The 6,000-nt window shown below is 42.6% G+C and overlaps 1 pseudogene; it reads left to right on the top strand.

Annotated features, from left to right (window-relative positions):
- Positions 1-1,080: 1,080 nt before the first annotated feature.
- Positions 1,081-6,000, top strand: part of LOC136543689 (cytochrome P450 87A3-like) — a 30,298-nt pseudogene continuing 25,378 nt past the window's right edge.

Here is a 6,000-nt window from a genome sequence, read left to right as displayed (position 1 = left end):
GCATCGTATGCCCAAGTCTATTGTTTCTGATCGAGACTCTAGGTTTGTTATAGTTTTTTGCAAAGTTTGCATAATTCTTTGGGCAAGAAACTTGATATAAGTATACTGCTTTCTATCCTCGGACAGATGGTCTGTTTGAGCATTTGTTCCACCCTGGCAAGTAGAAGCATCAGTTCCACAAAGGTGAGAACCTAGTCTTGCATAGGCATAACCTCTTCTCAAAATAATTTTGTTTATAGGATTTCTATCGGCCATTTGTTTTGTTTTGAATTAGGAACCTAAAACAACTTTTAAGGAGATAGTGCAAGGAATAACTAAGGATCGAACTCTATGTCAAAGTCAAAAGATATCTGTTTTTTTTTCTTGGGATCAATATTAGTAATGTAGTTCATCCAATGACAAACCAAATTCCAACTATAGAACTATGAAACAATCAAACCCAAAGAATTGTACCAGTGTATACTGGGATCCATATGTTAAACTGCTTCTGATTAGAGGAATAACCTTGTAATTGTGATGCTTGGCTTTTGGGCCACATCAAGGAATAAAACTAGGCTATCAAGGATGTGTTAAAGGACCACGGAACCCTGACCATCAAAATCAAGTGGAAGAAGAACCCGTTCCCACTCTTCTTTCTCTCACCCCTTGTTTGATTGTTTGGGGTTGGCCTCAATCACTAATTAAACCATAATTTAGAAGCAAATGTTAAAAAATAAAGGAATTGAATCTTATCATTTAAACCCAACTCCTTCACGAAAATGAACATCAAAACCTCCCCTTGTATGTCAGAATTACAGCACACACAGACGCAGAACCTTTTATGTACCAATTTTTTATATATATATATATATATATATATATATATATATATATATATATAAGAAGAGGGTTTCTTCGAAAACCTTTCTTTAGTACTGATGCAACAGTGAATTAGTTGTGGGTGCAGGTGATCTCCCAACCAAATCATTTAATTTGACGAATGCATGAGATATTGAACTTCAGAATAATTCAGCTGCTATATATATGGGTGCATCTTCTGCATTCGCCAAGTACAACTGAATCTGATCATCACACAGATAGATGGAGCTGCAAGTGCTAGACGTTGTTCTGTATTGCGTCTTTACAGTAGCCCTGGGACGGCTCGTTCACTTGATCTACAGGTGGAGGAACCCTGCATGCAATGGGAGGCTTCCTCCTAGCTCCATGGGTTTGCCTCACTACCAGAAACCGGCTCTTTGCTGAGTGTTTTTATGTTTGCCGAGTGCATTCTCTCGGACACTTGGCAAAGAAGCATTTTACCGAGTGCTGCGAAAAACTATTCGGCAAAATAATTGCACTCGGTAAACAAACTCTTTGCCGAGTGCTGAAAAAAAACACTCGGCAAAGAATTAAGTTTGCCGAGTGTCAGATCTAGGACACTCGGCAAAGCTCCTATACTATATAACTCACGCACCCCGCCGCCGCACCCACGCACAAACGCACCCCTCCACCGCCCCTCCCCTCCCTCCATCTCCCGGCCCCTCCCTCCCCGTCAGTGCGTGGAGGACCTAGGCGCACCTTGCCGGGTGCAAGGCGCCTGCGCCGTGGTCCTCTGCGAGGAGTGGACGCGACTGGCACGCGGTGGTGGCTGGCGGCGGGCATCCGCCATGAATCACCCCTCATCACGCCGCGGACGATGACGACGCCTAGCGCGGCCTAGGACGATGACTGCCTTCCCCGTGTCCTCCGCGGAGGTGGACGGGCCCACTGCTGCAGGAGAGGCCGGTGCCCATGGAGCAGCAAAGGGGGAGAGAGACGAGCCAGGGGTGGCAGTTTGGGGGAGTTCTCCTCGCCGGATCCAGGGGCGGGCTCGATGCCGCCGCTGCCGGAGAAGGACGCCGCGGCGTTGGGGCCCGGCGTCGCTAGAGGCGGGGACGGGGAGCTCCCCGGAGGTGCATCAGTGCCGGATCTCACGACCACAACGGCGAAAAGCAAAAATATTCGAGGCCTAAAAAAGCCATTGGAGGGGCGCTACATAATATCAGAATTCAATATCGAGACAGGCGAACCACTTGGTCCACATGCAAGGAAATTCGTGCAACACTGTGGGTGCCTTGTAAGGGATAGACTTTCGATCAGTGTCCGTGATTGGAAGCAAAAGATCAACGAGCCTTATGTTAGTTTTGTCTCTGATCTTCATAAGAATTTAATTTGGGATGATATCCTTCAACATTTCACGTTGCAAGCGAATGATTATGATGATATCAACGATGATGAATTGAAGGAGCTAGTTTAAAAGTGGGCTATGAAGAAGATGGCCACACAATTCCAGACTTGAAAGAAATCCCTATACACGAAATACGTCAAGAAGAACCTAACGCCCAATTTCAATACTAGTGGCCCGCTCTCGAAGTTGAGGCCCTACTGGAATGATTTTGTACAGTACAAGACATCAGAAGATTGTGAGGAATGGGTGAGAAGGAACCAAGAGAATGCCCGACAGAAAGTATACCACTATGGCATGGGATCAGGTGGCTACGCGACTGCCATTCCCAAGTGGGAAAAATAGCAGTGGACATTCTTGCCAAGGGTATCACACCAGAATCACTCAATTGGCCCAAACGCGCGAAGAATTAGTTTTTCGCTCATGGGGAAAGACTGGACCTAGAGACCAGGAAGCTGGTTCATGGCCCAAAACTCGAAAGAGCAACACAAAGATTTTCTTATGCTCTACAAGCTAAATCTATTGATGTGTTCAGGCCCAATAGAGAGAAGGGTGAACTGACGTATGCCATCGGGACTGCTGAACACAGTGGCCGAACGAGAGGTTTAGGACGGAACATTTCTTGGGAGCATGGTTTCCCTAACTATAGAGATACCTACAGAAGCCGGCAGAGAAGGAAGGATGAGGAAGCAGCGCAGATCAGCAAGTTGGAGGAATATGTTCGTGAGTCACGAGAGGCATTGCTTCAAGCACAGGAGCGCGAAAAAGACATGCAAGCTAGAATGCAGGACGAAATCATAAAGCAAGTGCAAATAGCAATGAGTGCCCAAAAGCAGGCATCAGATCTAGGAATCAACATTAATATTAGCCCCCCTGATCAGTTGAAAAGCAGTTGCGCTTCCACAAAGTTGCCAAATCAAGATGACGCAATGCTACGTTTCCCCATGGATGACATCACTGCACCGTTTACATCATGTGAGCTACATATTCCAAAAGGGAATGCCACAATCATGGTGGCTCTCGGTGTTTTTTCTCCTCCAGATCCTACCAAGACACCAAGAATCCATGGGGCAATAATACCACCTAGATATGTTAGCGTCTCAGTGGATAGAGTTAACAAAGGTTTTAGTGATCTCGCTCTTGACATTCTAGGAGGTGATGGGGAGAAGACTCTAGGAGAAGTAGAGAAGACATTCATACTATGGCGCAAGCGCTACATCATTATTCCTGGGGTCTCTAGTCCACCGACGCTTCCTCAACTGCCAGACAATAGGTGCGGACAAAAGTGAACGAACAATTTTTTCACTAATTTTCTATTGACATGCATGATTAATAATAATAATTTCTTATACCTAATTATTCTTTTTTGTACTCACACAACAGGGCCTCCACCAACCTAAGTCCAATTATTCAATCTTCAGATCATCATAGTGCTCCAGGCAATGATTATGCAACGCCGCCACTGTCGCCACCTCCAAGGAGGTCTCCAACGCCTCCAAGGAGGTCTCCAACGGCTGCCCCGCCTCCCTTCATGACCAAGAAGCAGCCAGCTCCTAAGAAGTCCACCCCGCAAACGAAGTCGTTGGCCCACCAACCGGCAAAAGAAGAAAGCCTCCTCTAATCCTATTATTCCCCAAAAACTGGCTTACGAGAAAAGGAATTAAATGCTGCAGTACAAAAAGATGTGAGCAGTTTCTTTGAAAAAGTAAGAAAGCAACGAGAAGCGAGGGAGAACCCGGAGAAACCGTACTTCTACCTACCTCCAGATCTTCTAAGAAAGAAGGTGGACTAGAAAAAGTGGGAATCTCAAAAGACCTTGCCAAAATTGGACTACGACTGCTCTCTCACTAAGTCATTTGAGGCAGCGCAGAAAAAGACTAGAGCAGGGAAAGGTGTTGCACAACTCGGACAACAATGGCAACAATCAGTCCCCCCTCTTGTCATTCGTAATGAATATGGTTCAAACTTAGACGTACTAGACGTCAATTTTGAGGACCTAGCTCAGTTTTACGAGGATACCGGTTTGGACCTTGCCCAATTGCTCGCTGAAGGACCATCTGCTCCGAAAGTGGATCCTTGGAAGAAATTTGAACATGGAAAGAGTCTATACAACCCTGAGGCCTTAGGTGAACTGGGTACGCAAATATACCTGCTAAACAAGTGGTACATGGTGGCGTGTGAACGGGGAAAGAACTTTGTTTCTGTCAGAGTTAGAAACCAACATTACTTCCGTGACGATGATGTTATATATGTCGAGTTTTTAGAATTACACCAACTATGCCACCTAGACTCTCTCGACAAAAGTCTCATTAGCTGCTATTGTCTGTAAGTGTGATTATTTTCTACTATTAAAGTGTATATATATAAAGCTACATGTATATATATAAATTATATATCCTCACACTATATTTTTATATATGCAGATATGAGATGACAGAACTCAGAAAGAGAAAGGATAATGATGTTGGTTTCGTTGACCCAAATGTCATATTCAAACACCCTAATCCCCCACCTCAATAGAAAGCTGAACTCAAGAAAAATCTCATGGGGTTCTTAGTGAATGAACAAAACAAGGACATACTCTTCCCCTACAACTTCAAGTGAGTGTTAAATAATTAATGTCGGTCATATGGACATTTGTTCAATTATTTTCTTACTAGCTAAGCTATCTCCCATATATATATATATATATATATATGTTGACTCAAGTTAATGTCGATCATATTTGTGTATAAAAACATATGCAGTAATCACTGGATATTGATGGTCATCGATATAGCCAATAGTCGGTTGAGCATTTTAGACTCATTAAGAAAAGAGCAAACATAGTACCAAGACATGATAGATATTATCCAAGGGTAATTTAGTCTCTCTAGCAACTATATATACCCCGATCTCTTAACTGCAACAATTATTAAAGGCCAAATTAATTTTTTATTTTATTGGGCGTAGTGTTTGAAAAAGTTTTATTGAGGAACACCACATGAAACATTGCAAAGCGCCACGGGATGTAATCGCACATAAAGTAAGTACGAGCTATATATATATATAATTCAATTAACACCATGCATGCTTTCAATTCACCGGATCTTTTTTGTCGTAAAAGTGGGTTCTGAGGCAAGAACAGGGGAACAACTGCTGCGAATACTATGTTTGCGAGTTCATCATGGCGTACGCAAAAAGAACTCCTGAAGAGACCCTCAGAGTACGTTATATAAATATATTCATATATTCATAATTTCTTTTGTTGCTCATATATATAAGTAATCATGTGACCAACACACATATATATATATACTTTTCCTTTAAATTTTATTGAAGACTCTATGGTTGAAGGAAAAAGTCATACGACGTGATCAACTAAAAGCAATTCAAGAGACTATAGCAGGATTTCTTAATGACCAGGTCTTAAACCCCGTCGACGAGATCTACAATGACGTGAACCAAACATGGAAGTCAAACCAGATGGAGTGAATTTGTTATGCCAAGGATATGATAGAATATACAATATAAGCTTTATTTATAATATATATACTTATTATATGTACATAAAATAACGTACAATATATGTATATGCATGTAATATATACGTTAGTTTCATACTTTAGTTTGTACAAAATGTTCGAACATTATAAGTGTGTAGAATACGTATATTATTAGCAGCGTAGAATGCGTATTCGAAAACCTATTCGAAAACCAAAACGAATCATCAATTGAAAATAGAAACACCAGGACCGGCCCACGTGGCTAGACCGGGAGGCCTCTTTAGTTCCAGTTGGTATTGTGGACCTTTAGTC

This window comes from Miscanthus floridulus, chromosome 3 (genome assembly GCF_019320115.1).
Source record: "Miscanthus floridulus cultivar M001 chromosome 3, ASM1932011v1, whole genome shotgun sequence".
Lineage (NCBI taxonomy): Eukaryota > Viridiplantae > Streptophyta > Magnoliopsida > Poales > Poaceae > Miscanthus > Miscanthus floridulus.
The sequence above is the reverse complement of the archived record's forward strand: the minus strand, read 5'-3'. Positions and strand labels throughout refer to the sequence as shown.